This window comes from Corvus hawaiiensis, chromosome 3, assembly GCF_020740725.1.
Source record: "Corvus hawaiiensis isolate bCorHaw1 chromosome 3, bCorHaw1.pri.cur, whole genome shotgun sequence".
Taxonomy (NCBI): Eukaryota; Metazoa; Chordata; class Aves; order Passeriformes; family Corvidae; genus Corvus; species Corvus hawaiiensis.
The window spans coordinates 79,126,918-79,139,029 of record NC_063215.1 but is presented as its reverse complement, the minus strand read 5'-3'; the positions used below and the strand labels follow the sequence as shown (position 1 = coordinate 79,139,029).

Genomic DNA, 12,112 nt, shown 5'->3' with positions numbered 1-12,112 from the left:
ATTCAGGGCTGTGCTCCCTGGGGAGAAGCTCCATGCTGTCCTATTTAGGCACTTTATATTGCCTAATTGGAGTTGCTGGGGATTGCATACATCGATCCGTGGAGCACAAAGTGACATGACAACAGCTGTCATGTGTCTCTGATTTTCCCTCTCCTCCCTGAAAGAAGTCTGGGCAGAAGACTAGATGTGTTTGCTGCCCTACAGAAAAGCACATGTAGATGTGTGTTTGCATGCCCTTCATGGCACATCCCAGAGGAGACACAGTCAGAGCTATGCCCTTTGTGGGCAGCAGGAAAGGGACAAACCTGCAGCAGCCCCTCTCTAGAGGCTGAGACGTAGAGGCAGCTCCCACCCCATCCTGTTCCCCTGTGCTCTGAAGCCAGTGAGCACAAACACGGGGGTGGGAGGAGAGTCCAGCTTTTATTTGTTTTGCACGGTGGATTTTGCTGTTTTCTGAGCTCAGGAATGCCGCCTGCTCCTCCGCCTCCTCGAGTGCAGCTGCACCTCTCTGTCCCAGCCCCAGCTGCCACAGCTTAGCTTTGCCTCCAAACACATTCTTTTGCTGGGTGCAGTGCCTATGTGCTCTCGGATGGAGATTGGCTCGTAGTTGTCTCTGCCTGCATGGCATCTGCTTCCCCCTGCCTTTTTAATCCTCTGCATTTTCCATAACCTAACATAAACGAGTAACAAATCTGGGATGCATTTCCCCAGCCAAGGGGACAGATCTGGGGCTGTGGTGTTTTACACCTACTGTGATTTCTGTAGCAGTCCCTCTTTCTTTTTCTTTTCTCTTTTTTTTTCAAAACACATCAGACTTGTGAGAAATGTATTCTTATGTCAGTAATGTTCAAAGGAGAAAAGACAAGCTGCCAGAAGAGAGCTTTAAAAGTCTGACATATTATCATTCAGAGCAGAATTTTCAGTACAATTATTCTGGATTTTTTCCAATAAATAAATTGTACAGACTTTTAAGGGAGAGCTTTTAGGTTAATGGAAATATTACTTAAATTAAAATACATCCCATTCAGCCATCAATTCCACTGTCATTGCAGCATGTGCTTAATGTTAATGACATGCACAAATAAAAAGGAAGAAACGCATTTGTTTTATTGTGTCCAAAGCTGAGTCTGATCTGTTGTGGAAAGTTAAATACAAGCCAGAGGGGGCACAAGGCAGCATTAACAGAAGCATGGTTAAAATGTCCTTGAGAAGGTATATTGCACAGTACTGTGTGTGGGAATGCTAAGAAACGTTTGGTCTTGTATTTTCAATGAACTGAGTTTTACTTTTTTTTGTCTCTTGGTGACTTTACAAGGAGGCCTTCTACAGCTTACAGGCTCTGCCCCTTTGTTTTTTGGAACCTCACACAGGGGAGAGTGGATCCCAGATGCCAGTTGGGGCACGTTCTAAGTTCACTCTTGCACCAAGGAAACAGTGGGCAGCTTGGAGGGGAGCTGCCAAATTCATTCTGCAGTTCCCAGATGAGCTCTCACCAGACTAGGTTTCTGGCCACCTGTGTTAGGCTCTTCTTCCAGCTGAACTGGACAACCTGAGAGACAGCTCCCTGGGGCTTTGGAACCTGTGCTTTCCATTCTGGCAAGGGGACAAAGATAAAGGACAGGTGAGTCAGCAAGGAGGAAAAGCCAACTGGCTTCTACCTCTTTTGCCTTTTAATTTATGATTTATGCTGGATTGGGAGGGGAAAAGGCAGCAGAGAAGGTTTCTACATTTTCTAGCGTGTCACTTGTCAGCAGGTGACAGGACTCCCGCTTGAGATGGACGTGAGCTTGGCTGCTCACCCACTGTAGGGGTTTTTGTCTTGACCACCCTCTGTGGTGCAGGTGTGTGTCCTTGTGTTGGCCACCCAGGTTTGGGTCTGCTGCTGCTGCCCTGGGGAGAGCAGATGCAGAAGCAGCCTGGGAAGGAGATCAGCCTCCAGCAGACAGCATCCCCCTTGGAAAGGGTGGCTTTTAGTTGCAGGGCCATGGGGAGCAAGGATGGATTAAGCTAGCCCAGGAGAGAGCTGCTACATCATAGCCACTAGTGCTGTGTTGCATCCCTACCCTGAGAGTCCCCTGGAGCCCGTCTGCCCTTCTGGAATCTAGGTGCAGATAGCACCAGAGATTTTCCCGGAATCCTCACTGGAAAGCAGGTGGGCTGCCCACCCAGGGCACAGAGTACAGCATTTTAAACACCAATTATAAACATAGTGCTCACAAAGTTCAAGCCTGAGGTCTTCAAATGGGCTTGAGAAAGGTTTCAAGGCACCATCTACATGGCCCCAACTGTAGTGAAGGTACTTACTGACCCAGTTCAGGCTCCAGTCCATAGACCAAAGCATTTTATTCAACAGAATAAGCCAGCGCAGGGATTGAAAGGTGAGAGGGATCATTGCTCATTGGTGTCTTTCATACTCACGGCAACATCCTATATCCATATCACGATAACTCCAGTAACAGCAGTCTAGGTGACAGCTATTTCCCACCTTTCAGATGACAAACTGGCCACTGTTATTGATGACACAGGATTGAATCTTCAGAAATGCTTCATCCTGTGGAAAGGAGTGAGCAGGTTTATCTGGCTCCCAGGGCAAGTTTTCCTTGCCGTATTTGTCCTTCACTGAAGGTCTTAGGGCAGGAGGGCCACTTCCAAGTGGAAGGCTATAGGCACTACAAGACCAGGCCTTAGCCTTCCTTGAATCTGTGAGGATTTTACCTGGAGCTTCTTCTCCAAGCTCTCCTGACCTCTCGGTCCCTTCAGCAATGTATTGGGAAAAGTACTGGATCTGATTTCATGCCCCTTTGGGGCTTGAGGAATGTTTGTAGCAAAGGGAAAAATGACTCAAATTGAATTTTGAAGTGGCTTTAAGAGAACAGAACTCCCAAGCAAGTCACCAGCATATCCCGGGGTTTCTCATGCTCACTTCTCAGGCTTTACTATGCAAAATGAACAGTGCTTTTCTTGTGGAGACTATGAATAACTTCCAGGCCAAGTTCCAAGGTCAATCCATCCATCTGACTTTTTCCATCTATATGAATTAACTGTCTTCAGCATAAACTTGAACAGTGCAAATGCATCACGGCTAGAGCATGTTTAGAGAACAGCTTCAGGATGACTGAACACATTGTTACTTGTACAGAGGCAGGATTCCCAGACATTACAATGTAATTGCTATTTGGGCTCAGTTACCACTATGGCTTCCCAGTCTCTCTTTTCTTTCCAGGTTACTCCTTTGCCACAGAACAAATGTTTATTTTTCACCAGTAGCACAAGGTGTATTTTCCTGGGATTCCCTTGAGTGTTCCTTGCTTATGGCCAGTTGAAGAGACATTCACGAGTCTGCCTGTTGCGGTAGGTCATGGCTACTTTTCCATCCTCCTGGGGTAGGGGTAGGCTTTCACTCAGGGGCACCGTAGTTCATGTCCAGTGGGTTTTGTTCCTTTTATTTTTTTTTTTGTCCTTCTCCACATTCGCATGAAATTGTTCTTGCTTTCATCTTTCTAGCCTGTTCCTTCCTCTCAGATCCTCTGTCTTGGTTTAAAGGGTCCTTGTGCCAGCAGACTAATGCACACCTGTGCAACCAAGGGACGATTCACTCCCAGGGAAACAATGGGCATTCTCATCATCACCAGGGGCTTCCTGCAGTGGAAAATAGCTCAAGGTTTCTAAGGCTCTCTTCTCCCACAACAAAATAAGCCTGTAGGTAGATGTAAAATCAACACATCTCTATTTATTTTGGCCTTGAGCCCACCATAGCCAATATTGTCTTCTTTGGGAAGTGAATTCCTTTGTATGTATTCCTCTGCTTCCCTGTGCTTGGATGGTCTGCTTTGCAGGACCCTGTTTGCTTAGTGCAGTCCCAGGGTGAAATTAGTATTTTCCTTTTTAGCAAAGTATTTTCTTCATATGATACTGCTTTTTTGGCTGTGGTTGACATTCATCACACTTACAGTAAAAGACCTGCTTGGTATTGGTACACACTTACTGCTTCCCCTTTGGGAAATGGGCATGGCAATTCTTCTGTCTCTCCTAGGGGCATTCTGAAGAAGCTATGTTAAATTATCCTAGCCTCTGGTCTGTAGAATTAGTATATGTGATTACTGCCTGTCCTCCAGGTAGATTTATGTAGACAGGCAGAGTAGGATGTAAGATGGACCTTCTGAAAATGGGACAACTCATTGTTAACAAATGCTCAGTGGTCTCTTTGACCTGAGAGCAGGGGCAGACCTTGTGCTTTCCTGGTTTACCAGGAACACCTGTACTGCCTGAGAGCAGGAAAATATCTCTTGGGGGATCCTGAAGGGGTGGGAGGCATACATGCCATGGGGGAAGAGTTTAGATTCCATCCAGTATATCCATGCAGCAGTCACTTGTAATCATTGCTAATCCAATGAGAGCTGTAAGTAGTTATGGACTCCTGCATAGATTTATTGGTCTGAGGTGATACTAACTGGCAGAGATAAAGCAAGGGACAATATTTACCAGAAATAAATGTTGGCATTTATGGAAAACCCAGAGTGTGTGTTCACACCTATTTTGAATGTTTTTATGAGAGATACCTGAGAAGTCTCCATTATGGGTATATCTTCCAATGCGGAATAAGTTTTTCTCTTAAGCTAATATTCTAAAGGGATAGATTAAATTAAAGGTTCATTTAAAAACTATTTCTTTTCCCTTGGAAGGTGAATAATATTTTTCACTTACACTGCTGCAGTCCATAATAATGTTTTTATTTGTATGTGTAATTTGGTTATCTGGTGCTACTTCAAGCTCAGTATTAATCATGTCTGATGACTAAAGAACAATCTGAGCTCTGGCCCTTTACATTAAATTATAAATTAAACCCATCAAATAAAATCTTGCCCCCATTGATGTTGACACTAAAAATGTCATGGATGTCATTGGGGCTGGGGTTTTACCCAATACTTTTATACTTTAACATTCACCTAAGTGTTTGCAGAGGCCACATTTTACTGGCCATCTGTGTGCCAGAGGCTCCCCATGTGTTTAGCCAGCAACTACTCCTTGGTCTTCTAAGTCTTGTTGCAAAAATGCTAACCTGCTTTTCGTATTCCAAGAGCAGAACAGGTTAAAGGAGAGAAATCTGAGCTCTCCACACCGTTTGCATGTGGTGGTTACTCAGGGTCAGTGTTTCCCTGCGCAGTCAGGCAAGCATAGATTTTTATTTGCCCAGGTCTATCTCACAGCAACAGAGAAAGACCTTATAATCATGGGACATTTATCTGACACAATAAAGCTGGGCAGCAAGGGAAACTGTCCAGTCTTTTAGAACTAATATATATGCATGCATTTAAGGAATAGTATATTATGTAGCTGAGACAAAAATGTATTGAAACATATCAGAATTGTGAAGTGAAACATTGGGCTATGGATAGATGCTGTTTCCTGACTAAATAAACATCCTTTGTGGTTGGCTTGGGTTTATTTTATCTCTTTATTTTTCAGTCTCACTATTCAGTAGGTTTTGGGTTCCTTGGACTCTGCAGAGGATCAGTTGTTTTCTCCCTGTGGCATTCTCAGCAGAGCATCTTCATCCTTTGCCTATTCACAGCTGACTGGGTGTACTGAAGTGTTCTTATTCTTTTTGTTTCTTAAAAAACTTAGTTGTAGAGAGAAAAATAAAAAAAGAGGGTCAACTAACTGGGCAGGCCCCTGTAGGGAACTCAAGGACCTTGCTTTTGTTGAGATTGCGTGGAGCTTCATGTTAATATTTTCCACTTGATAAGTTAGCCAGACACAAGAGGTCATGGTTAGTTTTTACTGAAATGATAAAAGTGTTTTGTTGGGGATTATTTAATTGTTTTGTTGGGGATTATTTAATTTTGTATTTTGTTTGTTTTAATACAGAACCAGAACCAAATGACAGTGTCTGCACCCAGCTTTCTGCCAGCACTAACACAAAATGATAAAATGGCCTTTTTGTTTGTTTGTGTTTTGGTGCTTTTTTTTTTTTTTTTTTGTCCTGGGCATAAATTCCCATTTCTTGTTTCCTTTTTTTCTATATTCTCTGCTTTCCTGGAGTATTGCCACTCTGCTGCAGACACAAGGCCATAACCAGATGAGCTTTCCCCTTTGCACCTGCATTTACTTGCCTGCATTTAGGATGGAAGCAGTGAAGAGACCTTCACAAGGCCTGTGAGTGTAGGACAGCAACTGCATCCAAACGGTAAGAGTCTCTGCAGGTGAAACAGAGATCATCTTCCCTGTTTCCAGTAGCACCCGTCTACCCTGCAAATTAATCTCTGGGAGCCTGAAGATGGGCACCCAGAAAATGAGGTGCAGACAGTGGCAGTGTGTGACAAATTTAGATTAGGAGTGATCTTTCACAGCCAGAGTTGGTATTCATTTCTGAACTCACAGGCAGCAAATACTCATTGACATCAGTGGGAGCACAATGGGGGCTTGCCTTGCCCACAGTTACTATATTAAATGACCTGTAACTCAAAAGGTCTTGGATGAAATTTATTATTCTACACCAAACACATCAGTTTACAGTGATGTTTAGCTCAAGACAAACCCTGAAGAAATGGTAAGCTAGTGGAAATCAGGAGAGGAAAAAGGAATAAATTAAATCTAGGTTATTTTATTACTGATTTTTTTTTTTTTTAGTCTAAATACCTGTGGATAATTTTGTTCCAGTTCCACAGAAACAATCCCTCTTTGCAGAAGAAATTTCAGATTCCACAGTTTCCAAAAGAAATCATGCACTTGAAAGGTTTTATCATGGAAACTATGCTCATTTTTAAGGAAAGAGAAATTCCCTCTTATTTCTCATCATTGATACAGGTCCTTAGCTGACCTTCTGGAGTTTCCTAGTACTCTGTTGATGGTGCTAGTCAAGAATATTGTCACCATTGCTGTTTCCAGGTACATGCCTGTGTCTGAAATGGCTTCTTCAAACACTGTTCCATTGCTTTTTCAGCTTGGGAATTAAAATGGAAAGTGCATTCACTCCTTAATATAGAAAGAAAAATGGAAATTATATATTAAAATATCTTACGTGGTTAAAATAGCAATCAGCAGAAAGTGAGTTTGGTCCATTTTTTAAAAGCAGCCCCCCCAATAGCAGGCAAATTACAGGTCCAGTCTTTCTTCTCTTTTTGATGAGATTTTGTGGCTTTTCCTCTCATTTATGGTAATGCATCAAATTATGCTTTAAGAAAGTTAGAAATGAAGACAAGAGATGCTGCTTGTTCAAAAGTATTTTGCATAAGGCAATGACTTTTAAGTTAGGGTAAAGCCAAAGACTGGTAACGCAGTCTAGAAGCAAATAAAATGCTGACATATACTCTGCAAGCTTTTCTTTCCTAGAAAAATATCTTTGGTGCCACTGATATGTGCATCTTTGTCCAGCTTTGCCCAGCTGTGTGCTGTGGTACAGTGCCATCATTTTATTCTTTGGACAGATAAAAGTTTTGAAATGTATAGGCCAGCAATTTGTTATACTTAGTGGCCTGATAGAGATTTCTGAATGTTATGTGCACATATCAGAGCAAAGAGATAATGTGATGATCAAAATTAACATGTATAGGAGTACTTACCATGCAGTATTTTGGTGTTTTTTCCTAGCCTGAAACTAGCTAACCCTTCAGACATGTATATTGGTAATAACAGAGACATGCTTTCATAACTGCAAATGACAACGCTGCAAGGATTGTACTGCACTTCAGCAAATGATGTTTTCTCCAAAACCAGTTGTTTAGAAAGATCATTAATTAATTAACTTGTGCTTCCGTGAACAAAAGGCATTTCAATTATTATTTTCCCTTGTCTTTTTGGTGTTTTGTTTAGAGGCCTGCTTTTTTGTGATATTCATTCTTCTAACTCTATTTGGTAAGTATATTACCATACCCTCTACCTGACAAGTCATCTATAATACCATTCAGAGAACTGGTGGCTAAAGGAGTCTGGGAAAGAGAGTGTTTCTCTTATTTGCTAAGCCTGCTAGTCATGAGGTGTCAGGACAAAAAGGGAGATTTCACTTCCCTGGTTCCTGTCTTCTTGTGGGTATTTTGAGTGCACAGGCAAAAGTGTCACAGCCAGTGCAAAATCCTGTGAGGGCACTAGGGCTGAACCCATCCATCACCATGTAAAGACATGGCCCCAAATGTCTTGGGTCAGCTTTTCTGTGGAGCAGGGAGCTAACAGCTCAGCAGGAGCAATGGTGGTAACCAGGTCCATAGCAGTCTCACACTCTACAGGTGTGGTCTGTGAGGCACAAACTCTGTCACCACCCCCCCACAAAACAAGAGACCCAGCTAAGTGGGTTGGGAGGCTGGCGATCAGCGTCCACGGAGGGTGGGTGACCAACATGCAAGCGCTGCTGGTGAGGAAATGCTGCAGTATCTTGAGGTCAAGCAGTGACCTAGAAAAAGCTGAAGGTCTTATGTACCAAAGAGCATGTCAGTGTTTAAAAACAAGCATTGCTTGTGGTAGCTCATAAATATTATATTTGTCATCTTTCCCCCTGCTGGTAGAGCCAGATATCAGGCAGGTTTGACTCCATTTTAAATCTGCTATGATGTCTATGACTGAAATCATAATATTTATGCAGGGTAGTTTTTCAAGAAGCTTAGTGAATGTGAAAACAAGTTCCTGGGTTTTCCCCTTTCATGGAAGCAAGCTGAAGGTCAGATTTACAACATTTCAAGCTACATTCTGTGCTCATTTACACAGCTGTAATCTTGAGTTATGCCACCGAGGACAAGCAATTGCTCCAGACTTACAGGATATAACTGACAGCAGAATTTAGCTTGGGGTTGCCAAAGCTTGACAGAAAAGGAGCTGAGAGGGTGGAATTTGGTGCTCGTGAAGTAGCTTGTATATATTCAAAGAATGCATGAGCCCAAAGATTTATTAGTAGTGTTTCGGAGCATTATTGAAATTAGGCTTAATTATCTGTGTAATTTGCTGGAACCAGCATTTTAGCATTTTTGATCAAGTGTATGCCATTAATTTTAAAAAGAGATGTACCAGGCTGCTCTCAAAAAGTGAAATAAAAAAATTTAAAAGGAAAGCCCCTCATGTCTAAATTGCATTTCAAAAGTTTCAAAGGTTGTTTTTGGTTGAGTCCTTCTCCCCCCTTTGCAAACAAACAGTCCATTTGCAGTCTAATCGTATGGAAAAAAGTCCACGTCACCCCCAATGGTTATTCCAGCAAGCAGAGAAAAGAATTGTCTCCTTGTTCCCAGCCTTGCCTGGCTCTGCCGTCCCTCTCCCTTTTGTGCTTGCTCCAGCCCCATTATGCCATTTGGAAATTGTGCTGGCTGTCCTTGGATGAAGGAGCAGAAGACAAAGCTGGGAGCAATAACCAACCTGCTCGTTTGCAATGAAGAAAGTGCAAGGCTCCTGTTCAGACCTGTATCCCGTTCTCTCTGTTCAGACATGCTTCACAGGTACTGCTTGGTTTGAAGGTGTCATCTCCATGCCTAAGCCTCTGTGCGGTGGCTTCTTGCCAGCCTTCTGATGCCTGTGGTCACCTGAACTCCTGGCAAAGATCAATGTTCTTGTGCTGAAAACAACAGCCATGCCAAGGCGCAGCGCACCTTGCTTTTCTGCTGGTTTCTGTGGAAACTTTGGAGAAGATCCTTTGCTACTCTCTTTGTCATGCATTTAATAGCAATAATGATGCTTCCCTCTTTCTGAAAGTGTGCTCTGAGGACACAACCATTACTGTGTACAAATAGCTTGAAGCTTACATGAACACTAAAGTTGAAGGCAAGAGGAATGACAACACAGCCAGGTTATTAGCTGTCATTTTGCCAAACCTCTGCCCAAAGAAGCCTTTGGATTGGGACAGCTGCTGAGTGGTGGTTTTTTTGTGGTCAGCACTTCTCTAGTTCAGATTTTCACTTCCTTTTTTTTTTTTCTTTATACCTTCTTAACCCCTGCCTCCATGTAGGTCTCCAGCAGCACAGACGTGGTCAGCACATCATTTTGGGAGGCAAGCAGTAAACATTAAGGGGGGGATGCTGTTATTGGAATGTTCTACACACTGGCTCAAACGGTGGAGAAGCATCAGCTCAGACTTTCCCAGTAGATGATTAACTTCTGTTTGCACAGAGGGGAGAGCCACAGTAAGAATGCAATTAATTACCCTGGCAGCCCAGCCAGGCCAGCAGTCAGTGGTGCTCTCGCTTGCAGCTCCTGGCTCTGCAGGTCTGATTTGAGAGTAACTAATTAAACGCAGGTGCAGGCTGGCAGACTTGTTGAATTAATGCACAGTGTCTTCTTTTCGGTGTTCCCAGGCATTTGTAGCTCACAAAAACAGAGCAGGCACTTGGTGCTACAAATAATAATAGAGTGCTGACAACGGAGGTAATTAATCCTTTATTATTGTGGTGTGATAGGCTGCTGCTAGGGCTGTCATTCAAGTACTTCTTATGCAAAAACATGTCTCAGAGGTGAAAGAACATGGACTAGGAGAAAGACAGAGGAGCATTCTAATGGACTTGTTTGTGTTATGGGCATAGATACATCTTCAGGGTTTTGGTAAGATTGTCAAGACCTGGTAGTCAAAACTCAAGACCAGATATTCACTGCACTATATTCTGGGTTCTGTCTTTGACTCAATGGGGCACTTTGAACAGGCAGCAGCTTAAAATAAAAATTCAGTCTCGTTCAAACGATACACAACCATGAAAGAGAAATGCAAGGCCATAACTGTACCTCACTGTGGCCTTTCTTTTCTTTTTTATTGCTTCCTGAGCATCCTCAGTTGGCCATTGTCATTAATAGGCTACTGACTCCCGTGGACCTTAGGTTAAACCCAATATTGCTCTTCATGATGGTGCAGGTTGTCATTGTCTTGCTTCAAGGGAGATTGGTTTTGAGTGCAATTAATGCAGATGTCTAAGGAGCTGCAAAAAGAGCAATTACTGTTTAGGGTTATTTATTTCCAATAACAAATGCAGGTCCTCTACTGGCTCAAATCAAACTTCAGGACTCAAATATCTTTTCCAGCTAAAATTAAGGGTAAATTGTGAAAACATCATCAGCCTTCTCTCTCTCTTGTCATTTACTTGCCTGTAATACCCTTTCATCCCAGACACAGGAATTTTGGGATTTTATGGGATGTCAAGGAAGAAACAACCTTCTGCAGTAGCAGCCCCAAGGAGTGCCAAACATTAAGATGCTTCAGCCTCAACACGAGGGAAAAACCCCAAAACATAATGTATGTGTTTACTTTAAAGACGAGGAGTGATTTCATGCTCTTCTTGTTACTTCATGATGAAAATAGTCTAGTGCTATTAGGAATGTTTATAGTGGGAAAATAATGCCAAGTCTAATAAACGATCGGGTAGGACAGACCATGTTTTATTCAGTGTGGGAACCAAACACTGCCATATTGTACAGATTTGCTGATCTGGAAGAATTGTTCTTGCCTTACAGAATGCAGCTCAAAAGCTGAGTGCATGAATATGACAGTCTTCTCTTTTTTTAATGCAGAGAATTTTAAGATAGAAGCATTGCTTGGAGAGTTTTCTAAGGGATTCTGATCAACTTACGTAAGTTCAGGAAATCAGCAATAATTCATTATCCTGCCATATTTTCCAGTGGCTTTTGTTTTCCTTGCATCACAATTCTTATCCCATTAGAGACAAATAATATTCAAGTATTTGGATGAGGGCTAGTATTCTGCTAAAAAATTTAATTCTAACTCCATGGTAGGGAAATAGCTGACAGCAGTTCTTAGAGCAAGGATAGTTTCTGCTTCTTTTCTTCCTCTTTGCTAGTTACCTGTGGCCCTGTGGGAAATTTACATGGTGGAGTGTTTGCCCTCACAGGCCACATAAAAGGTTTGAAAAAAACACTTTTCTACCACCATGTGTATTTTACAACACCAAGAAACATTGCTGACCTTATCCTGAATGTTGGTCCAGATGGGAGAGAGATGGGGAGGGTGAGGCCCTAAATTACTGCTCAGCTCATAGAAAATTTAGTTGTGGAGTGTGTGTGTGTGCATAACCAAGTGTTGTGCCTGCAACAATCATGATTTTTTGTTTTTTGAACTCCATGCCTCTGAAATTTCCAGGAAGCTGCTCTTTGCTGCTGACATTTGCTATAGGGGTAATGGCAGCAGTGAGGTGGT

General features: G+C 42.6%; 1 long non-coding RNA gene across 1 annotated transcript; it reads left to right on the top strand.

Annotated features, from left to right (window-relative positions):
- The first annotated feature begins 1,154 nt into the window (after positions 1–1,154).
- Positions 1,155–11,528, top strand: LOC125322304. The gene is made up of 4 exons (XR_007201937.1): positions 1,155–1,621; positions 3,224–6,187; positions 7,813–7,854; positions 11,470–11,528. It is a non-coding gene; the product is annotated as an uncharacterized LOC125322304 (long non-coding RNA).
- Positions 11,529–12,112: the final 584 nt, after the last annotated feature.